The sequence below is a fragment of the Lutra lutra genome, chromosome 9 (assembly GCF_902655055.1).
Source record: "Lutra lutra chromosome 9, mLutLut1.2, whole genome shotgun sequence".
NCBI classification, from domain to species: domain Eukaryota; kingdom Metazoa; phylum Chordata; class Mammalia; order Carnivora; family Mustelidae; genus Lutra; species Lutra lutra.
The window spans coordinates 78768079-78792638 of NC_062286.1; the positions used below are offsets into that span (position 1 = coordinate 78768079).

The following is a 24560-nucleotide window of genomic DNA, read 5'->3' on the forward strand; positions in this document are numbered from 1 at the left end:
CAGCTTTGCTGTCCAGTAAGCCAAGGAAAGAAAAAGAATTGGCCTAAGTCTTTCACTTTTCAAATGGCTGCTTTGCTGCCTTACAGCCTTACAGAACAACGGCGGCCGGGCACCCAGTGAAGGTGCTGAAACCTGCTTCTTTCTCTTCTTTTCACGTCTTTCCAAAATAAATAGCATTTAAAAATTAGTAGGCTTCAAAAACGAAGCTCCGTCAGAAAACATACAAAAGCCATGCATCACTTCGTCTATGCCAAGGCCCACTTCTCCCAGCAGCCTGTCTCCTTGGGGTCAAGGTGCCTCCCATCGCTGGGAGGACATGCTGCCAACATTTAGATGCAACAGGAACAACCCAGGCCAGATGCTGGTGTCATCCCCACGGCCCAGAGAAACTCAGCTTTCTTTGTCACTCACTACCAGACTGTCCTGACGCCTAGAAACCCTGCTCTGCCCTGCTTGGCTCCGCTCTGTGGGTAGAAATTCCCGGTGGGGAGTGAAGTGTTTCCACACACTTTATTTTCCACCCTGGAGCCACTGACCAGAGGAGATTTGTCTCTGTTGGGCCCAGAAGAAAGAAGTTTGTCCCACAGCAAGGCCAGGCTCCAGCTGTGCGCAGAAATGCCTGCCTGGAGGCTCTGTGTGGAGGCTGAGGAATGGCAGAGAGGCAGTTTTCCATGAAAAGCAATTTAAAGTGACATGACGTTAAAGGCCGGGAGTCCAAAAAAAGGCAAACAGCCCATCACCTGTGAGTGATCTCCTGAGCTGGGTCACATTTTTAAAAAAATCCATCTCACAAATCGCCCAGTGTTTAACTTGAAGTCCATTTGTTAATTTGGTAAACACTGACATGATATTGACAAGACCGCTCTAATCCAGGCAGGAAGGAAGTATCCAGTGTCAGGCAGCTTCAGCCCACCCCCCCCCACCCCCCCAGTCTCTCCTCACCTGAGGGTCTGGAGGGGGTAGTGACAGTTCAGAGAGCAGGTGGAAAGCCAGTGGAGGCAGGGCTCCTTAACCCTTCATGTGCCAGGACACTCTGGCTTGTGGGTTGGGGAGGATCTCTCAGAGCTCCCTGCTCTTTCAGCGGATAAAGCAGTTCACCATTCACAAGACATGTCTTATACTTCCTGACAAAATCTCCAGGCCTGTCCTATGAGGCGAGCTACAATCGTTAATTTTTTTGTGTCAACTTTACTGGGCCATGGTTCTCAGATATTGGGTCAAAGATTATTCTGGATGTTTCTGTGCAGGTGTCTTTTGGATGAGATTAACAATTACATCAGCAGACTTTGAATAAACAGATTATCCTCCGTTACGCAGGTGGGCCTTGCCCAATCAGTGGAAAGACTTAATAGAGCAAACAGTGACCTCCTCTGAGCAAGAAGGAATTGTACCAGCAGACCTTCTTTGGGCTTGGGCTGCAACTCTTCCCTGGATCTCCAGCCTGCAGGCCTACTCTCCAGATTTTGGATTTGAACCTGTACTATCACATGAGCCAATTCCCTTATAATACAGTTAGTTCTGTTTTTCTGAAGAACCCTGATTCATATATGGCAGTGTTATCAACCCCATTTTATGGACTAGGAAATAGCTTCAGTGAGAACAGGAACCAGAACTGGGCCACTGCCATGTAAACTGGTCCCCCAGAGATAGTGTGTTGGGGCTGTGTCCTCACCTGATCTCTTCTCCAGTTAGAAATATGAAAGCCCAGGGCTGGGAAAGAACCTCAGAGTCAGGGCTTTAGCCTCTGCCATCAGACAAGCACGTGTCTTTATCATATCATTTCTGTTCTTGAAGATTTCTGGGTACATATACCCACCCTCTTACCCATCTGTTCTTCCTCCATTGCTAATTAGAGCTACCTTCTCTTGTAATTTAAACCCATTTCCCTTAGGTCTATCATATCATCCACGTGGGGGAAATGCTGACTGTGAAGTTTAGAGCAGGAGCCCTCCGTGAACCAAAAGACAATTTAAAATAGCACATAGTGGGGCACCTGGGTGGCTCAGTCAGTTGAGTGTCCAATTCTTGGTTTCAGCTCAGGCCATGATCTTGGCGTTGTGGGATAGAGCCCTGTGTGGGGCTCTGCACTCAGCAGAGTCTGCTTGTCCCTCTCCCTCTGCTCTTCCCTCCACTCTCTCTCACACACACTCTCTCAAATAGATAAAGAAATAGAGGAGAACATAGGTACTAACCTCTTTGACATCAGCCACAGCAACTTCTTTCAAGACATGTCTCCAAGGGCAAAAGAAACAAAAGTGAAAATGAACTTTTGGGACTTCATCAAGATCAAAAGTTTCTGCACAGCAAAGGAAACAGTCAACAAACCAAAGAGGCAACCCACAGAATGGGAGAAGATACTCAAGAATGACACTACAGACGAAGGGCTGATATCCAAGACCTATAAAGAAGTCCTGAAACTCAACACACACAAAATAGATAATCATGTCCAAAAATGGGCAGAAGACATGAACAGACACTTCTCCAAAGAAAACATACAAATGGCTAACAGACACATGAAAACATGTTTATCATCATTAGCTATCAGGGAGATTCAAATCAAAACCACATTGAGATAACTTACACCAGTTAGAATGGCCAAAATTAACAAGACAGTAAACAACAAGTGGTGGAGAGGATGTGGAGAAAGGGAAACCCTCTTCAACTGTTGGTGGGAATGCAAGTTGGTGCAGCCACTTTGGAAAACAGTGTGAAGATCCCTTAAGAAACTAAAAATAGAGCTTCCTTATGACCCTGCAATTGCACTACTGGGTATTTACCCCAAAGATACAGATGTAGTGAAAAGAAGGGCCATCTGTACCCCGATGTTCATAGCAGTAATGGCCACAGTCGCCAAACTGTGGAAAGAACCAAGACGCCCTTCAACAGACGAATTGATAAAGAAGATATGGTCCATATATACAATGGAATATTATACCACCATCAGAAAGGATGAACACCTAACTTTTGTGTCAACATGGACGGGACTGGAAGAGATTATGCTGAGTGAAATAAGTCAAGCAGAGAGAGTCAATGATCATATGGTTTCACTTACTTGTGGAGCATAAGGAATAACACGGAGGACATTGGGAGATGGAGAGGAGAAGTGAGTTGGGGAAAATCAGAGGGGTAGACAAACCATGAGAGACTGTGGACTCTGAGAAACAAACTGAGGGTTTTGGAGGGGAAGGGAGTGGGGGGTTGGGTGAGCCTGGTGGTGGGTATTAAGGAGGGCACATACTGCATGGAGCACTGGGTGTGGTGCATAAACAATGAAAAAAATAAAATTAAATTTTAAAAAAAGAAAAAAAATAAATAAAATCTTCAATAAAATAAAATAGTACATAGCTCAATGAACACAGCAGAGGCACAGAATAAACAAATCAAACCGCTGTGTTCATGGTATCCTATAAATGGGGCCTGGGCTTTGTAAACTATAGAGCACTGTGCAAATGTAAGTGACCATTGCCATCCCCAGGGCAGTGTGTGGGCCATGGTGTTGGAGAGGCCACTTGATTTCTCGGGTATAAAAGGCAGATCATGAAAACTTCAGGTCCAAGGTTGAGACCATTCCATGCTAAAAATTAGTTGAAGTGAGATGATATGGATCAAACACCCTGAACTTAACTACATAAATTCTGGAACCCTGGCTTAAATCACTTCACCCTCCAAACCCTATTTCTTTATAGTCAATGAAATAGGCTCCCCTTCTTTTATTAATGGGAAATGTTCTGGTTGCTAGAAACAGAAAGCAACTCACGCTAACTTAAATACACAAGGGCAGGTGTGAGGAACCTGAAAGCAAGAGCAGCGGGCCTAAGACAGGGACTGGGATCAGGAAAGGGAAAGTCATCCATAGCCTGGGCCACAGTCGTTCTTCCTCTACCAATGACTCCATTCTTGTCTCTCGGCTAACTCAGTCCATACAGTGGGGGAAAAAGCCTCCTTACTGGTCCTAAATTTATATTTCTTCTTTGTCCAAAAGTCTTGCCATGAAGGCCATTTCTTAATCTTCATTCCAGATTTGGGGTAAGGAATTGTAACTGTCTAGGTTTGAGCCCGATTCCTACACACTATCCAATTAGCTGTGGCAGGGGGCCAGTGTCAGTCAGTGTGTGCCGCATGGCTGGCAGAGGATTTATGGTTCTGGACTCTGGTGACCCATGGCTTTAGGAAAGTCACCCCCAAAACTGTCAACCACACAGTGTTCCTCCAACCACCTCAGCATCCAAATCACCTGGAAAGCTTGGAAAAAACATAGACTTCCCTACACCATAAGCTTATGTTAGCTTGGAGACCTTGGACCAGTAGTCTCCTGCTGCCAACAGCCTTGTCTGCTTTCACTAGAATGTTCCAGGAACAGGAAAGGACAATCCGTATATTCTGCAATAGGGTCTGCCCCCCTTCTATCACTACTTCCTCCCACCCTACGCAAGCAGTTCTATGTAACTGTTTAAGGACCCTTTTTGGGAAACCACCCAAAAACATTGTCAGGCAATACAGAGTAAGAGATGAGAAAGCTTGTACCAGCCTTTTACTATGTATCAAATGCTTCCCTGCTTACTAAGTGCTTCCTGCCAGCGGGTCAGGGGGCTAGGGTGTTTAATAAATATGACCTTCTGTCCTCACGACAATCCCATAAGGTACATGCTTTTTCTTCTCATTTGACAGATGAAGGAAGTCAAGCTCAGAGAGGTCAAGTGACATGCTCAGGGTCACTTAGCTAGCTGGTGACAGAACCACTTACTCATATGTCTGTCTCCCTCAGTTTCACTGCTAGCTCCATGAGGTCACGGAGGCCATGTACCTACTCTCACCCTTCCCAGTATCCCCAGCACCCAACATAATGCCTGACACAGGGTGGCTGCTACATATTGTTTGGGAGGAAATGTAAAATAAATAAATGGCAGCCTGACCATCTTTGATGAGGCCATTCCACATATCCCTACCCAAGCCTCCCAACTAGACATTGTGCTTCAGCAGTCCCTGATGGCTTACAGGTGGCCTCAGCCACTGGGACAGCCAGGACTCTGGGACCGGAAGCTTCCCCTGGCTGGAAGTAGACTGTCCTTTTTGCTTAGGATGGCCAACACTTATTGAGTTCTACATGTGGTATGATTTGGGAAAATGTGAAACACAGTCTCACTTCAAGGGTGAAGATTTGTACTGCTCCTCAAAAACTTGAAAGGGACACACCCAACCCTTTCTAGTTATCCTGAGATATTTAGAAACATGTTCTGCATCTTCTGTCTGCGGGGGTGGGGGGGCGGCGGGGGGGAGGTCACTGGATGACAGCCCTCATGGGCCAGCCTCCTCCCTTCCAGCAAGAGCACCCAGTGCTTTCTTCCCTGCTGGTGCAGATCTCAGCTTAGATCCTCTTGGTGGGGGATGGGGCGGGGGAGGTGCTGACTGAAGGAAAGCCCCAGAGTGACAGCATCCTGCGTTCCTCACGTTCCTCACGCGAAACCCAGAGCCCCCGAGCCTGATGCCTGGACTCTGAAACGCCTTTCCTGCCAGGGGATTATGTTCATTTGCACAGGGTCTGAGACAGAAATTCCAAAGAGATGATACTGGAAACCAAAGGCCTCTATCATATTAATACTACAGACAGGAAGGCTCCCTCGGCAGCCGGTAGCAAACATATTGAAGAAAGAAGGGACCCGCCCCGCCCCAGCCCTGGGTCATTTCAGATAACAAATAGAAACACTTAAACCTTACTGGGTTTGTTAGAGACCATTGTCTCTGGTTAGCTGTTACATTTCTGCATTTATATGAAATTTCTGAGTCCAGGAATCAAAGATCTCCCCAGATCATGTGCCCCTCACAACTCAGGAAGCTGCAAAAAAAATCAATCCCCTTCACTGGATCGCCAGTGAGCAGGAGGTCGAAGTCAGGCAAGGGCTTTCACAAGGCACAGTGGAAGGCATCTCCTTGCATCCAGACGCCCTGGGTTGGACGCCTGGCTCAGCCACCCACCGGCTGGGTGACCATGGGAGAGGTGGAACCCACATTTGACCATTTTAACTTCAGTCTGTCCAAGCACCTACAGCATCCACCTTCCCCAAACCCCAATTCCGGTTCTCAGATTCCTATGCCCACCACTTCTTCAATCAGTGAGCAAATGGGCTAAGCAGCCATCACACCTTTGAATAGTGTGGGTTCAACTGAAGACAGAAGTTCTATGAACATCTATGCCATCTATGAAATGAGCATGATAAAAACCCCGCTTGGGTTCTGAACTCATGTTGGTTCATAGTCTTGCCTGGGATTACCAGCTGTATACATTCAGCTACCTAACCTTTCCTGGCCTCAGTTTCCTCCTCCTAAAAATGGGGGTTGGCCTGTGGAGAGAGTAATGAGACTGATTTTGAAATCTGTTAATTCTTGTTCTTTGTCCACTTTCGTTTTGGGACACACCTTTTATTGATCTGTAAGAGCTCTTTGTATATTATAAACTTGAACCCTTCCTCATCAATGCCACATTTTTTCTTAGTCATTTGCTTGTGGCATGTAAAGGACTTAGCACAGTGACCATGATGTTGGCAGCAATTTTATTATTGAGAAGTGGCTTCTCAGTGTTAAGTTCTAGAACACCATGAGCTATCATTATTTTGTTATTACCAACAGGGACAAGGCTAGATCCAAAGAGAAGTTCCACCTTCCTGAAGAACTGAAACTGATTCCAGCTGGCTAGAGGGAGAGGGTGGTATGTCTAGAGCTGTGCTCGAGACCCAAGGTCTCAGGTGAGAAAGATAAATGGTGAGAGGAACCAAGAAGATCTTGAAAATGAAGAGCTCTCCTTGAATGAGATCGTATCTCATTCCCACCCACAGCACACATACACTACACACACATGCACACACCCAAACACGTATGTATACACACATCACATGCATCTCATAGACACATGACACACAGTTCATCATATGTGCATGTACACACCCAGACACACACACACATACACACACACACACGACTCTCACCTGGAGAGTCCACACTGGCTGGAATAGAAACCAGTCTGAGAAGGGCTGGGTGCTTTTGTGTGAACAAGGGTCCCACAGTGGCTTATCAAGGTGAGCCTCTGAGAACAAAAGGTAACATAAGTGCCCCCTTGAAGACACAGGACACAGGACACGACATACTTTCACATCCACTCCCTCAGGTGCCCCTTGGAGCAGCCTGTGGAGATGTTCCGGATGGGTATTTGCAGGCCCTTTCACAGAAGGAACCGAGGCTCAGAAGTTCCGTGTCTTAGTTAAAGACACTTAGGACAAAGGACAGAACCGGAACGAGGATCTGGGTCTCTTGATTCCTATTCATTCAACAAACATGTGTTGAGACCCTACCCTGGGCCTGGCTCTAAGCTGTTGGTTAGTTCTAACACCTGGTTGCAGAAGCTTTCAGCGTTCCTCAGGCCTTTCATGTTGACCTAATGCACCCTGGGGATCCCAGAATCAGAGTCATGGGCCGCAGGGATCCTTGGGAAGGGTCCTGGCCAGAGTGGCACATGTCTGTGTTTTGCAAATGTACCTATGTCCTTTTGCCCAAGAAAACAGAACACTATTGTGCGAGCAACTCTTTGCCGAGCAGCTGGACTGTGGCAATTTTAATAAAGACCAAGCTCGGGCACCACACAGAATCCTCCAGTTTATTTGATAGCAAAGAGGTTTGTGAATCTAGAAAGCACTTTTGGTTTCACTGCCCCACTTGAAAATCTTTTCACGTTTTGGGTCCTGCTAACTCGGCAAGATGGCCACAGCTTGGGTTAGGCCTGGTGGGGAGGGAGACCCAGTTCTCTGGCATGCCAAAGCAGCCAAAGCAATGTCCCATGGCTCCATCTCACTGCCTACTTCCAGTCACCCTCCCACCACTGGAATGGCTCAGTGGCGAATGGTGATGAGGCCACAGAGGCCTGAAGTGTGCCCAGGACCCACTGCTGCACGGAGCTCACAGCCCTCACAGCCTTCCCTTCCTCCTCAGCATCCTCTCCCTCTAGAACCGCCCCCTCTCCCCAAAGTCTGATCAGCCTCAGCCAGAGCCGAGGTAACTGAGCTCAGACACTGGATCGGATGTCTGGAGGGCCCCTGCTGTAAACTGCAGGTCACATAATTCAACTTGATCCTTCACTCCATCCTACACTTTATGTACTTCGGGGGACATGGCGGCTGATGGGCAGAGAGATAAGTCCCTGCAATGAGCTGGGAGACGAGGGATTGCCCTAAAATGGAAAAGTTACTTCAGATCGAAGGAGGAGTGACTGGCTCAAGACCTTGCAGAAGGGAGAGAAGGGGTGCCACCCTGGGAGCCCATCACGAGTCCCCATCAGGAAAGTTCAGCCTTTCTCTCTGCTGGCGTGCCAGGCAACCTCAGAACTGTGTCGGGAGCTTTGGGACATCCCCCTTCCTCCCCCCAACAATTTTCCCATCTGTAACACGGGAAAAGTTTTCCGCCGAGAAAATGTGATAAAATCCCAGTATGCATTAGTCCTTGGGAGGAAGAACCCTTGAAATGCACAAGAAGTGTATCTTCTGGGAGGCTAGAGCACCTTCAGAGAGAGGCTCAACCCCTGGCTCTTTCTGTTTGCACAGGGAGGTCACAGAGGGGCCTTCCTGATCTGGCCCAGCACTGCTGGACCCCAGGAAAGCAGGAACAAAGGGGCAGAGAGGCCAGGCCCTCCTGCCTCCCCTGCCCACACCCTCACAGCTTGGGAACCAGTCAGAGGCCCATCCTTCCAGAGGAGGCCAGGAGCCTTATGCTGCTGTAAGCCCTGGGGTGCCATTTGCCTGTCACACTGGAGTCTGGGCTTTTCATTTGAGCAAATCCCTCCCTCCCAGTGGTCATGGCCAGACCGGGCCGAATGGTGGGGCTGCTGTGTACCGGCATTTAGACACAGTGCTGAATATTCCCAGCTGCCCGGAGGCCCCGACACTGAATTAGGTGAGACTCGGCAAAGGTTTCACCGTGCAGGTGAGGACAGCCAGAGAGCATTCCCTCGACTTTTTTCTGGTATCCACCATTTGATGAAAGACCTGTGGTTAAACCTTTATCTTCCATAAACGTTTAAAATGTGGTTACCTTGATTTCCATGTTCAGTTTTCATTTTTTTTTTTTTTTTAAAGGGGTTCCTTGTAGTAAAACATCTGATACTGTGGAGGTTCTGCAGAAAACAGATGTTTCTGCATGTAATAGACAGCGGCGGGCCTCTGCGTGCCCGCCAGGCCTCACGCTCACACTCAGACACATGCACATGCATGTGTGTCTCATGAAAGTCCGGGCCAGGGCTGGGTCCCACCGAGGACACAAGGCCACAAGCCACAGGTCCTGGCAGCCATGGGGTCTTTGAGCCAAGAGACTAGGGTAGGAACCAAACCTGAACCATCACTGGGCGAGGTTTCATGGTTTCTGAGTTCTTCCGGGAGCATTTCCCTCCACAGCTCATTGTTCTCCCTCTCAGGGTCCTCCACACAGGCTCCCACAGAGCACCCTGGTGCTTTCTGCCTCCCCAGGGGACAGGGGCACAATCTTTTCAAGGGCACTTGGAAGTAAGTGGGAACTCTGCCCAGTTGGCCTTTGGCAGAGTTGCCAACTAGGCTTTTCCCCATCTTTCTCCTCTTCTTCCCATATCCTAGTCTGAGCCTGCAGGAGGCCCACAGAGGCCCCAGACTCAGGGAAGAGCCACAGTTTTTGCTTCTTTCACCCGAAGCACACCCCGCCCCTTGCTGGCTTGAGCCCTCAGGCATTGGGTCAGCCTGGCTCACTCATTTTCCCAGGAATTGTGTTCCCTGTCACCTCCTGAGACTCCCCTGGAACTAGCTGAGACACCAGAGGCTTGCTTCCTTTCCAGGGATCTCTGTGCTTTTTCATTGAGACTCTGAACATTTAAGAGTTCTCAAGACCCAGAGGAATGGACTCCCTACTGTTGAATGTCTTAGGTGCTAAGAAAGCTGTTTCTGGGCAGCAGGGAACTCAGCCATGCTGGAGGGCGCCCCCCAGCACCGGGCAGTGTCTAAGGACTAGAATTTGCTGGGCATCAGGATGCCTGGCTTCCCTCCCAAGATGCCTCTCTGTCTCCTGACCCTAGAGCATCACTTCCCCTCTCTGTGCCCCAGGATCCCTGGGGGATGGTGGACTGTCCTCTCATTAAGCTCCTGTAGTTCCCACAAGTTGAAACTCTTGAGCCAATGATTCTGTATAACTATTACCCCAGAATTATCTTTACTTGTGTTCACGCCACCTCCTTCCAAATAAAGTTTGTGTAAAACATATGTAGAAATGCACTTGAGATACAAATGATATTGTAGCAAATGACTGGAAAATGAGGGGAGAAAAAGAAGACGAATCCTAGATGCTACAGAAAATCTTTGTGAAAGGGAACTGTCACTTCGTCTCTGTGTTTCCCAGATCCCAGAGCCAATGGTACCAGAGGATGGTACCATTAGTTGCAAGACTGACAAGGTCACCAAGGTAAAAAGCAAACCATTCATCAGAAGAATCATAGATGTTCCTGGAAGGGAGACTGCAAAGCAATGCTTGCCTGGGTTCTCCAAGGGAATCCCGAGGTATGTAGTAAACCAGAGGCTTTCATTCTGAACGACTGGGTCATTCTTTTTTTTTTATTTTTTTTTAATTTTTTTTTTAAGATTTTATTTATTTATTTGACAGAGAGAGATCACAAGCAGGCAGAGAGGCAGGCAGAGAGAGAGGAGGAAGCAGGCTCCCTGCTGAGCAGAGAGCCCGATGCGGGGCTCGATCCCAGGACCCTGAGATCATGACCTGAGCCGAAGGCAGCGGCTTAACCCACTGAGCCACCCAGGCGCCCCGGGTCATTCTTTTTTTAAACTAAAACTTAAGTCTTTTTTTTCAAGTAAAGAAATGAAACAGACAAAAAGATTTCCCTGGTTGAAGGGGAGTTCAGAGACAAGGGCTCTATGTGGTACACATGACGTCAAAGTAACCCATAACCTCACTCCCCAAACAGCTCTGTCAGAGGGACTGGGCACCGCGTAAGTCACTATTTCCAAATCTTGCAGAGGAAGAAGTCCTCTGGAGGGCTTGTTAAGCACGTAAAATGCAAGGTCCTACAGCAAACCAATGACATCACAACCTCAGGGCGGGTGGGGGACAGGGTATGCTCTCTGGCCCCAGGTAATCTTAAGTCTAGGCAAGCTTTGGAAACACGGCCATAAACTAATACCACAACCATATGGCGGAACTTGACAGTAAAAACCCATTAAAATGACCAACCCCATCTCTGGGCACGTGGCATTTGTTTTAAGGTGGGACCCCAAAAGAGAGGTCCGCTGGAAGAAAGTCAGTGTCGAGTAAGCTGTCAGCGCCCGGGGGAGCCGGGAGGGGAATGGACAACTTCTCTGCCCCCTCCGTAGCAGCATCACCCCTGCAGGCACACCAGCTGCCCCTTCCCACCCTACCCTCCCTGCTCCCGAGGTGAAGCAGCTGTCCTCCAGAGACACACAAAAAAAGCAGTGACAGTGCCCAGGCAGGGCAGGCCATGAAGCTGTTCCCCCGTGAGACAGAGGCTGGGGAAGCATGAACCTCAGGTGACCCGACGGGGCAGAGCCGTGTTCTTCGTCTCCCTGGTCCAGCCCACCCTCCACATCTAAGCCAGGTCAGGCTCCCCTAAACCCTGCGGTCATCAGGTCACCTCCAGTTTGAAAAGTCCTTTCAGGACTTCCCACCAGTCATGACTTTGGCTGGTGGAATCACACGATGGCAGTAAAGGCTTTGTGCTCTGGAGCCAAATCTGGCTTCAAAGCCTGGTGTTCTCACTTATCACCTGAGTGCCCAGGGCAAGTCCAAGAGGCAGAATATGCTAGATAGCACTGCGATAACAAACAGCCCCCAAATTTCAGTAGATTGAAACAACAGATGCTTATTCCGTATTCAAGCAAAGCTGGCTACAGGTCCAGGCACCTCCCAAGGCAGTTGTCCCCCACATGGGAGCTCAACAGATCCAGGCTTTTACAACCAGGGGCCACCCCATCTACCATAAGCTTCCGTGAACAGAACAGGGCTCTGCAGAGCCTGTACCGACTCTTCAGTGCCGTGGCCCAGAAATGACATACAGCACTTCCATGCACCAAGCACTGGTCAACACTCGTCACACGAATGGGCCTCCATTAAGAGCGTGGGGAAGGAAAATCAACCAGATGCCAGCAGGAAACAGCCAGCTGGGAGGGAGCACTGAACACGGGTGGGGGTAATGCTGAATAGGGTGCTGGTGATGGTGGTGGGGAGCAATCCACGTAAATCTTTAGCACAGTTTCTGGCATCCAGCAAAGTGCTATTCAAGGTTGAATGTTGTAATCATTATTATCATGACCCTCCAAAGGCTGGCCTGCACCTGATCACTTGACTTCTCTTCCATTCTGGTTCTGACCAGTTTTCTTAGAAGCCAGAACCCCTTTCCTAGTTTGCAACATCTTGTAGCCTCCAGGTTCAGGTTTTTATAGCTTCTCATCATGCAATTTTAATCCAGTCATTGTAAGAACTCTAGATGCTCCGATGGCAGGAGGCCAAGGATGATTTATTTTCTGGTGTATGACCACACACACAACACACACTCATGCTTGTTAACGACTGCATATTCTAGAGGACATTAATTCATGTTTCCTCAGTGCTGTCATCAGGGATGATGGCTCAATCAAGATCAAGGAACAGGAGGGGACCCCAGATGCAGGGGGAAGAGCACTCCTGGGAAATGAAAAACAACACAGGTCTAAAGCCTCAGTGTTCACGTCCATAAAATGGGGCTGAGGTGTCTGCAGAGCTCACTTGGCTGTGAGAACAAGAAGATCGGTCCCTGGGAAGGGCCATTCAGATGTAGGGCGTGATATTCTGACAGGTGCCAAGTGCTGTGGTCCGTGCCTCAGAAAACCCTCATTAGCAGAGTCCCGTGCAAATCTCAAATGCTTCTTTTCTTTCCCTCGGGTTTCTCTCTTCAGGTGTGTGTTCCTGCTAATTCTTACTCTCTTGATTCCTGGTTCACCAACAGATTGCACAGCTCAGTATCTTCTCCCCTCCAACCTTCCTGGGGGTAGTAGTGGGGAGGGATCAGACTGTACTGGGGAGTGGGCATGGCTTCCCAGGGCTTTTCCCACTGGAGCCCCAAGCTCTGGGGAACAGCTTACTGCTGCCCTAATCGTAACAAGGCTCACACCACCATTACACAACTTTAATACCAGCTTTTATGCGGGCATCTGGGGATGTGTGTGCTTATGAGCAATTTGTAATGAAAAAAAGACCGACCTGCAGCAGTCTGGGGGGAGAGGGGCCTAGAGCACCAGGCGGGGCAGGCCCCATCACAGGGGCCGCCCAGACTCTGGGGACACGGCTGCTGCCCTGGGACGTTTAAGGCACTATTTGATCTCTTGTTAAGCCCCACATGGCTTCAATTTCCATGTGTTCTGAAAGAGAATGGAATTAGAGTCAACAGATCCATTGTGTCTTTCATAAAGATGTGTTCTTAATCAGGAAGGAGATGGAGCAGGAAAGGAAACTTGTATTCATGGAAGGCCTACTATGTGCCGGGACTGGGCCAAGAACCTTGCTTCTATGCATTATCTGAAAGGATCCTCACAATAACCCCTCTGAGGTAGATTTTGTCATTATCTTTTGTGGTAGATTGAAAAAAAAAAAAAAAGAAAGAAAGAAAAAGCCACAATATTTTGCACCTTATCCCAATGAGAGGTGGATGGAAGTGAATTATCCATCCTTCGAATCTGGAGTTGACCATCCTCTTGCCTTGGCCAGTGAGGCACTATTAGCAAACACAAAGCAAGGTCTCAAAACGTGCTTGTACATCAGGGCTTGCCCTCTCTCACAGCTTCGAACCATGTCACTGCTATGTGAACAAGCACAGTCAACACTCCGGGAGGGAGAGGGACCAGACAGGGCAAGACTCCAGCTATTCCAGCCACCTGGGGCCAAGGCCACAGGCCCAGGAAGGAGGTCAGCCTGTCTCCCTCAGCCATGGCAGCCCACACCTGAAGCCCAGCTAACCCAGAGAATCATGGGAAATTAGGAACTGGTTGCTGTCTTAAGCTACCATAGTTTCAGGTAGTTTATAATTCCGCAAAAGCTCCCTGACCTGTCCCTCATTATGGATGTGAAGACTGAGGCTTAGAAAAGTTAAGTCATTTTTCCAATGTATCTAGTTGGTAAGTGGCAGAGAGGGCTGTGAATCCCAGACTTCCATTCAGTGCCCTGAACCACCCGGGCTGCCCTGGGATCACACCAGTGTGTGCAGTGACCCCTCAGAGCAGATTCTCCCGAGAAATGCTAACTTCTCCCCAACCCCCACCATTCCATTTTGAGGAGAGTTGGAAAACCTCCAGTCCAAGGGAGAATTTCTGCTTATGTGGGCTTCATTCTTCCAAAAGGCAGAGCACAGACCTGAAAACTTTGCTTTCTGGGGCATTTTCATAAATAGAATCTAATTTTTCCACTGCCCCTGATTTAAGAACCATTCTATCCTTCCATCTGAAGAATATTCAAGAGACCCAGGTAGCCACTACAAGGCTCTCTCTATCTCTATCTCTATCTCTGGCCTCTGGTCAGGTATCAGTGGTTTGAAAATAAACTCTTTGGTGTGTATTTTTTTATTGTGATAAAATCTACATATCATAAAATTTATCACTTTCATCATTTCGAGTGTACAGCTCAGTGGTGTTAAATATATTCATAATGTTGTGTAACCACCTCCATAACTCTTTTCACTGTGAAATGGGAACTCTGCCCCCATGAAACAGCAACTCGGCATTCCCTCCTGCCCCTGGCCCCCCAGCAACCACCATTCTACTTTCTGACTCTACGGATGTGACTGCTCTAAGTACGTTGTAGCAGTGGAGTCATACAATATTTGTCTTTTTGTGCCTGGCTTATTGCACTTAGCATAATGTCTTCAAGCATCATTCATGTTGTAGCCTGTCTCAGGATTTCCTTCTTTTTTAAGATGGAATAATATCCTATTGTATGTCTGTATGTATCACATTCTGTGTATCCATCCATCCGTCAATGGACAATGGGATTGCCTCTATGTTTTAGCTATTATGAACACCGGTTTCTGTATATGGGTATACAAACATCTTGAAGATGGATCTTTGTATACATCTGGGAATCTCCTTGCTCAATGGTCCTACCAAGGGGAATCATTTTGGGTGTTTGAATCTGTCTCTTGAACAAACTACCTTCCTATGCCAACATCATGTTCCAAGGAAGGCCTGCCTGAATATGGATTCAGGGAGCCCCAGTTACAAGTCCTCTGTGCCCCAGAAGTCAGTTAATAGAACAAATCTCCCCCGTGCAGTCCTATTATGCTTGCTGGTATATTCTCAGGCTAACCCATGAACACCATTATATAGGCAAAGGATAATAAACGAGTTCTGGGTTCTAGGGGCAGGGCAGCCCTCTTTCCTGATGCAAAATTGGTATAAGCAGAATTACAAAACAGCCATGGTCATATTTTAGGGCTTCTGGGGACTCCTTTTCAGGTCCCTGGCTTCCCCACTTTGGCATGAGCCCCATGTCCGCCTCTCACCTCCTCCACCATCAATGTTCTCCAATGCCCTAGAATTGTTCTCCTCTCCTCCTTCCCGAACTCCTCTCCTCCTCTCTCCTCCTTCAGCCGACCCTATTTTGTTTTTGTTTTAATGACTTCTCATCCTCCTTTTGACATCCCACAATTATCTAGAGGCACCAGCACTTTCTCACCTCTCTCTCACCTGGAAACAGCAGCATAGAGTTTGCTGGGAGCAGCACTGACTCGTCCATCAACAACATAATCGGATTCTAATCTCATCTGGAACTTCATATATAAACCTTCATATCTACAATGAGGAGGGAGTTTGTGCTTTGGGATCTTTCACTACTTAGAGGCTAAAGTCTGAACCTGTTTAAAAATAAAATGCATAAGGAGAAAGACATCTTTTGATACAATTTATGGGAAATTGTATGGAGCTTGCAATTTATTTTTCAAAGCAACTGTGTGCCAAGGAATCAGCAGGCACTAACTGCTTTCAAGAGAAAATTGCGTCTCATGGCAAACTCTTGGATTTTTAAAAACTGAGCTCCTTCCCAGCAGGGAAAACATATAGATTCCCAGGGGCCATGGGCAATACCAGAGCCTTTTCCAGTCCAAGACAGAAGACAGGTTTTCCAGGTTGCTGAGAAGCTTTAAGTGAGAAAGGACGCAGGATGGGGAGTGTGGAATGTTGCCTCTTTGTATTGCAAGGGGAATCCAGGGCCCATTAATATTAGCAAGCGATTGTTCAAAATCTCAGGTTCAAGACGACACTCAGTGTAACTTTCAAGCCCTTCTAAAATCTGGGCCTTGCCGGCCTCTTTCCCCACCACTGCCCCCCTCCACACCTATTCCCAGTCCACAAAGAAGAACTGTCTCCCCTTTCTTCACCAATTCAAACCCTCAGGCTTCAAGGACACTGCAAGGTGACTTTCTGCCTACTCCCTACAGCAGGCTCACCGGCATGGCCATGAACTCTACCCTCCAGCTGGGTGTCCTCTGACTGCCTCCCCTGGACTTAAAACTTTGAACAAGAGGGCTTGCCCACCACCATGCCTTTTCCTTTTCCCAGCGAGTCTGGACTCCCCTATGCAAAAGACCCTGGCTTTGGGGCTCATCCGAAAGGTCAGGACTCCTCCCCAGAGGCAGCACTAATTTTTGGGGGTGGCCTGATCTGTAAGTCCTGATAAACTGAGCAATGATGTATCAAGATGGAGAAAGATGCATTTCCTGAACTCCCCTCGGGTCTCCGCATCTGGGTAGCAGGAGAGGTGGAACAAGAGCCCCGAAGGGTCATTGTGAAGTCACAACGGATGGCCCTTCACTGCACTTAAAGGCATAGCAAACTCGGGGGCTCTTGTTGTGCTGGAAGGCAACCTAAGTTGGAGCTGGAATGGAACTAAGTTCTCAAAACCAGAGGAGAAACTGTAGCAGCCTTGAAGGTTCTCCCTCGGTGCCCTTTCCCACACACAGCTCCACCTCTCCTCCAAATAAAAAGGGAACATGTATTTAAAGAGCATCCACTGGAACGGTGGCCAATTTTGTCAGCCTGTCTGGTGTACTTACTGTCTCTCACTGTGACCCTGCTGACACAGGAACAAGGGCCTCCCCTCCTCTTGCTCCCAATGACTGGTGGCACACACGGTGCCAGCCCATTCTCTTTTGCTTAGAAGACAGACACAGGCCTGCTCTCTACAGCATGATGGGGAGTCCCACCCTGGGGCATATTCCTCAGGAAAAGAGCAGTCACTTTGGCTTTTCAAAGTGCTTATCAATGGCTGATCCCAGGCACCTTTGGTCAGATCCTTCTACCTACTGGCAGCTTTTAATGACCAGGTCACACCCTTACCCCCAAAAGCCCACACTTCTAGCCCCAGCCTAGGTACCGGCTCTGGGTCTTTCTGGAATTCCTCTCCACTGCAAACCTCCATAGAGAGGACCTACTGCTGAACCCAGCCTCAGGCAGGTCTGACTCCAAGGGCAGTCAAACATGAAACAGAGATGTGCATTTTTCCCTCCCAGGCACTGCCCCTTCTTCCCCTGGGGGTGGGGGGGATGGGTGGCCCTAAAGAATCTAGACCTTTAGGCTGCTCTAAGAAGCGGCCACTGCAATCGACAGAAATGCCAGGTCTTGTCACTCAAACTGGGCCCAGTGCCCAGTGCACAGTGCCCAGTGTATGGGTCTGAGCCCCAGGGAGAAGCAGCCATGCCCAGCAGGCATCAGGTTCCCGACCACATGCTTCAAATACTGAAGCTTTCCCCAAATGTGGGTGTTTCCAGGAAGCTAAGAGGCCCTGGTGGGTACCTCCCTTCCTGCCCCAGATGCTAACTCCTGTCACCAAGACTGGCCTCCTCCTGACTCTCTCACCAATTCATGATCATGGGGAAATGCACAATCTCTAGGCTACCTCAGAATAGAAAGCTTCTGTGCATCACGGAGCATAATCAACAGAAGGAAAAGGCAACCCACAGAATGGGGGAAAATATTTGCAAATCACGTATCTGATAAGCAGTTAATATCCAGAATATATAAAGAATTCCTACAACTCAACAACAACAAAATCCACAACCCAATTTAAAAAATGGACTAAGGATTTGAACAGATATTTCCACAAAGACGATACACAAATGGCTACTAAGCATTTGAAAAAATGGTCAACATCGTTCATTAGGGAAAGGTAAATCAAAACCACAAGATACTACCTCACATCCATTAGGACGGCTACTATAAACAAACCCAACCACAGAAAATAGCAAGTACCGGTGAGCATACATACAGAAAGAGGGTGATAAGGATGTTTCCTCATTCCAGGACTCTCCTCTTCTGCCCTCACTTCTCTCTAGTGCTATCCCCCGAGGGGTGGGAACCTGAAGCATTTCCATGCTTTCCCCTGGTGGCCCCACTGCTCCCCATTCGGAGTGTCAATTCCTAACACCTAGGTCCTTCCCCATATCTTGCTAATTTCACAGGTTTCCCCGGGGTCCGGTGACTGTCCCGGTGCCTCTTCCCAGCCCAGCATCAGCTGCTATAGGAGGTGAGGGAGCGTGTGCTCTGGGCTGAAGGTCTTGGGCAACCTGAGGGCAGGACGGACAGTGGAAGGATCCCTCCCACATGCAGTTATCTCTCCTTCACCCACAACACATCATCTTGTGGATTAATTCCTTCAAAAACCAAAACAACAGCAAAACACCTAGGCTGGTTTTCAGGAGAGATCTATACTTCTCCTTTAACATGACTTTCACCTATTTGGAGAGAGTTAATAACCTTGGCCATGCCCAGATCTCCTGCTGGAATGCCTACCATTCTCCTTGACCGTAGACCACAGAGAGGCAGGGATTGGGTTTGGTTACTAGTTTTGTTTTAGCTATCACTGAGAGATAAAAGCAGAGGTGGTCTGATTAAACTGGTGGGTGAGTAGGTGGTAGAAATCCCTATCCAGGAGCCCCACATTCTTTCTGGGCAGAGCCTCTAAGCAGAGTTGCCAAACTTAGCAAATGAAAATAATGGCATCCAGTTAAATTGGTATTTCAGATAAACAAAGAGTAAATTTTTAGTATAATTGGTACCAAATCTTGCGCAGGACAATCCTATTCCTGAAACCTTCCCAAGGAAGTCTGGGACTTCCCAGAGCACTGACTGAGCCCACTGTGTGGGCCACGTTGGCTTTAGGTAGGGGGATCCACACAGCTGACCTCTAAGGTTCCTTCATCCCAAGGATTCTGTGACTTCTTATGTGCCCACACACCGAAGGGGTGGTACACAGAACATGGGTTGTGGTCCCTGCCTGTGAGGGGCCCCTCCTTCTCAGACCTCATCTCCCGCCCAGGGCCCTGACTGTGGTATTGTCTACTCCAGCTTGGGGGCCTCAAATTCTGCACCTTGCTTCCTCTTCAGCCCCAGCACTGCCCCCCCAAGCCAGGCATTTCCAAGTGAGCATCAATACTGGCTAACGGGTTCTGGCTCTGTCTCCTGCATCTCCACCTGCCCTCAAGTCCGGGACTTCCTCACCCATTTTCTAGAACCATCACCTGAAACTGCTGGTGAGTAGCTTGTAGCCAAGGACCTTGCTAGTCCATCAGGCTTCCCCTTGGAGTGGCACAGACCCATCTTTCCTGGCTGCAGGCAGGCCTAGGCTTCCACAATGAGAATCTTCATCAGGAAAGCAAATGGGATGTCTGTTCTTAAAAGCAATGAGCTGAGATCACCATGTGAGAGAGAAAACCATGTTTAGTTTGGCTCAAGTCAGGTCTGACGGAGAGTGTGTGTGATAACCATCTCCAGGCTCCGCTGGAGGATACAGACCAAGGAGGAACGAGGAGCCAGGCAGGGAGACTCACAGAATCGGGAGATAACAGGGAGGGGAAACACAGTCTGAAATGCAGGAATGCACCCAGCCCTGGTTCCCCGGAGATGCTGAACCAGGCTTGCAGATATAATGATAAAGAAACTGATCATAATTCTAGAGTCATCCTCCAGCCTCATCTTTCTCTTGAAAGGGAGAGAGAAACCTAACAAGGAAACCACCACCTTCTGTCTCTTTGCATAATGAAGGAACATAGTGCCTCGTCCATGTCGGTATGAGGCATGGTGTCCACCCAGATTGACTAAGCAGTGAGGCCACAGCTAAGTGGACAAGTAAATGAAGGCAGCAGCCATTTTAGGATCCTCTACATCTCCAGCCTCAGACTATCTAGGTTCCAAGGTCATGTCTGTTACAACCTGTCCTATGGTCTTAGACAAGTGCTTGCTTTCCTCAAAGCCTCAGTCTCCTTGTGTATAAGATGGCATTAGTTAACTGTATCAGCCTCGCAGATGACAGTAAGGACTGAAGGAGATGTTAAAGGAAGGAGGTGTTAAAGGCCACGGGATGCAGTCCCTGCCTTCAGGCAGCTTACAACCCAGACCCTCACTGTCCAATATGGTAGCCACCAGCCACAAGGGGCCATGGAGCACTTGAAATGTGACTGATGAAAACTGACACAGGCTCTAAGTATGTTATAACACAATAAAAATAGTAAAGACATGCTTTATGTTGAATGCATGTTGAGATAATACTATTCTGATATATTGGAACAAATAAAACATATTATTAAAATCAATTTCCCCTATTTCTTTTTACTTCTTTTAATGTGGCTACTAGAAAATCTTAAAGTGTATTTGTGGCTTATATCATATTTATTGGATAGTGCTGGTCTAAAGGGACCACAAGATATGGGTATCCACAAAATCAATGATAGTACAAGAGCCAAACAATAAAATGTCAACAAGTACAAGGCCAAGAGTGGTAGTCAACATTTTATGGATGTTTAATTAGGCTGACAATAGCAATAATTTATGACTATGCAGATGCCAGCCAACCAGTGTGTTCTGGAATGTAAACTATGTATGTGTCTCTTCTTCACATGAACATTTTGAACTCTGAGTGCCTATCAGGACAATCCAATCCAAAACCTTGTTTGTTTCCATTGAAGACTCTGAAGTCCAGAGAAAGCTGCGACTTAACCAGGATTGCATAGCCCATGAATGACCCTGTGTACCTCCCATTAGACCACAGCAGGGCTTCGGAGATTCTCAAAAACTTCTTTATAGAGATTGTCTAAATTGAGTCGCACAATAAATCTGGGAAATAACAATGTATCTGCATTTGGTAGATGAGAAAAAGGAGGCCCTGAATGACTAAATGTGTATAATTAGTGGCATCTTTGAGGCCAGCACCCTAACCTTTCACCCCATGCTTCCCCCCAACCCCCCACATCCCCACCACCTGCCCCAGGCTCCCTCTCTAGAGCGGGAGGATGGTCTAACACGTAGCATCTGCCTTCCCTGGTGCCCCCACCACCCCTCGTTTGGGACACGCCTGTGAGCGTTCTTCAGCCTAATTGAATAATGGAACCACACTGATCCTTTCTTCCGAGGTCCAGGGGCACTGTTTCCTCTTCACCCCAGTTCAGCTTGGGAATGTTGACTTTGGAAAACGGCACCAAGAGCACTCTGGCTTTAGTTTCCAAATCAGAAACAGCCTTCAAATCCTTACTGAGCAGAGAGTAAGAAAGCTCAGAGGGAAGAGCAGTCTGTTTAGGTTGTGAGAGCCTAGAACCTCTTCTTGGCATGGAGCCTCCAGGGACGTACGAGGTCGTCGCCTTCAGCTCCCATCCACAAATGGGTACCTTCTGTGGGTTCTGGAATTTAGAGATGAATAATATAAGTCTTAGCTCCTAGTCATTCCTGGTCCAACAGAGGAGAGTCATACAAATGATCAGCTGGACCACGAGGCAGAAGGACATCCATACAGTATGATGGGGCCCAGAATAAGGAAGCTCAGATCCAGGTAGGCTCCCTGGGGGAGTAGGGTCTAACCCAGGTCTTAGAGGATTAGAAGGACATCGTAGACAGAGAAAGGCAGAGAAAGCAGAAATCCAAGAAAACGTCAGTGTTTGAGGACATGGGACCCTGGGGTGACTACTCCTTCTGGTGCTCTCCCAAGGTCTCGCCGGCCAAGACTTCTCAGCACCAATAGTATCTCCATAACTCTTAGAAGCTTCATCTCCATGCCCAGTCTCATTAGATCCTCACGAGCAGCCCAGAAGGTAGGCAGGACAAATGTCATCTTATCCATCCTTCAGATAAGGGAAGGCCTGGGGAGGTTAGCGCCCTGCCTGGTATCATGCAGCAGTTAAAGGGCAGAGCCGAGGCCTTACCAAGGGTTTCCAGCTCCTCTATCTCTGTTTGTTCCCTTCCATACAGTTCAGCAGCTGAGAACTGCAAAACTCCAAGGTTTTTCCCACCCTCCCTTGTCTTCATGGCAACTCAGTTCCTGCCAAGTTCGCTTCTATGGCACTTTGCTTGTTTGGACCTGTCCTGCAGCTGTTTTCTCAAGGTCTTTATCCTCTCTTTCAAGGTTCTTCTTTTACATCTTACTATCTTTTCTTAAAGCTCTAGTAGAGTTTAGCACACAGTAATTGTTCAATGAAGACTTGCTGATTGGTGATTGGAAGATGGGAGGATTTCCCTATAAAGGTCTTATGATATTGTCATTTATAATAAAAACTCCCAACAGGTGGGACAGGAGGCATCAGAACAAAGTCTGAACAACACCACTCTCTCTACCCACACAGAGCTCCACGAGAAAGAGCCCATACACAGAAAGATTTGGTCCCTCCTGTCCACCAAGCCAACAGGCCAGGGCATAACCTTAGAGGAATCCACCTCTTGTGGCCTAGAGGGTGTCCCAGTGTTCAGCCCCTGGGCTTCCCAAAGTGCCTCTTATAGTCTGAGGGTCACTGTGTGGGCCAACAGCTGAGGCACTGGGTGTGGGCTGGAAGGGGAGGAGGGGTTCTTCTTTGGTAGCTGTATCTGGCCTCTTCCTCTTCTTGACCACAAGGCCATTCCTGCTAACCTGACTCTCTTGAATTTCCATTGAGCTGTGGGTGACTTGTCCAGTGTGACACCCCAGACATGGACCAAAACCATATTTGAGATAGGTGAAAAACTTAGATTTGGCTCACATGTGCTCCCTGGGCCTTGTGCACACCAATGATCTGTAAAGCTGACCACATCCCCCAAATCAGACCTAGTATTCTCTGAACTTCCTTAAGGAGGCATTAGATCCCTTGCCCAGGGTCAGCAATCCTACAATCCCAAAGGCACCGGGAGCAGTTCCCATTCCAAGCTAGACACCCCTTGTCTCTAGGCGATGCCTCTCTCCAGTAATGTCTCCCAGCCAGAATTTAAATCCAGGTTCATTAAGTGTCATGGGGATGACCCTTGACAGCTAAGAGTTCTGTAAACCCAAGTAAATTTTCTAAAGAGCCTCTGATGTAGTTTTGAAGGCTCATCCCTGACTCACTTTTAATTTTACTCGGGCCCTTAGATGACTTCCCAACATGGGTACCACCCAATTTGGAAACTTGAAGGCTGTGGCAGACTCCAGACTTCACCTGCATTTGGGATAGTGCTGACCCAGAAGACAGTGGAATGGCTGCTGAGGCATTCTCTGTGACAGAGGCTGCCCATTCTTACCACCCTTCCATACTGTGAGGGAGCTGGGGCTTTGGGTTCCCCAGGAAGGCCAAGCCCCTAAAGCTGCTGTGACTTTGAGATCCTTCCTAGGGGCCACCCTCTTGTGCAACTGCCAGGTCTTACAAAGCCCTGGAGTATGAAAGAAGGAGCACCAGGAGCAAAGAGAGCCAGTGCTTTTCGCCGTGGCCTGAGCCCCGTTCCCAGCAGCAAGGGGAGGGAAGGGAGAGGAGAGCTGAGCATCTCCTGAGGCCCAGCCACCATGCTTGGTGATGGACACCTGCTCTCCCCTCACCAGTATACAGGTGGGCATCTCTTCTCTCCGGGGAGCTCCTGCTTCTAGGTGCCCTGGCTGGCTTTGTGGACATACCGCTGCGCACACTGTGTACATAGTGGGTAGGCTAGAGTGGCAAAGGCAGGTCTGAGCTCACCGCCTTGACTCGAAAGGGCCGCCCACATTCCAAGTATGGCAGGACTCTGATTGGACTTCTGAATGGCTTCTGGGGCCGCTGAGGTGGGATGACAAATACGAGTGTACAACAAAACCTCGAAGGACATATGGAAACATTCTGATTTCCCTTGAATGTACACAGGCCTCAGCTTGTTGGGCAGGTGGCATGATGCTTCAGAATTTCTTACAAGGGCTCAGTGCATGTGCCCTGTGAACATAGCATGCCCGGACTTGACGACACTTGGCACTCTGAGAGCCGAGGAGCTTATCCTGGACCTGCCACCTTCCATGGGGTCAGCTATCCCATAACTGCTCATTGAAGGCCTGCTAATGAATGCCTCCTTTGCTAAGAGGATTTGTTAGGGGCTTGCCATCCCCAGCCAGGCTCCGCTGGCCACGATGACCACACCATGGTACCCGGGCCTGACTCAAGGCCCTGCTCCTGTCTCCAGCAGGAAGGTGAGAGGGACATGGTGTCAGGGGTCCTATCATTTCCCTAGTAGAAGCCAAAGAACCATACTAACGCCCATAAGAGAGGCGAGAGAGTACACGCATCA

At 48.4% G+C, this 24560-nt stretch overlaps 1 pseudogene; it reads left to right on the forward strand.

Annotated features, from left to right (window-relative positions):
• The window catches only part of LOC125109837 (ribosome biogenesis protein NSA2 homolog), a 48256-nt pseudogene extending 23944 nt beyond the window's left edge, over window positions 1-24312 (forward strand).
• The last annotated feature ends 248 nt before the right edge of the window (window positions 24313-24560 follow it).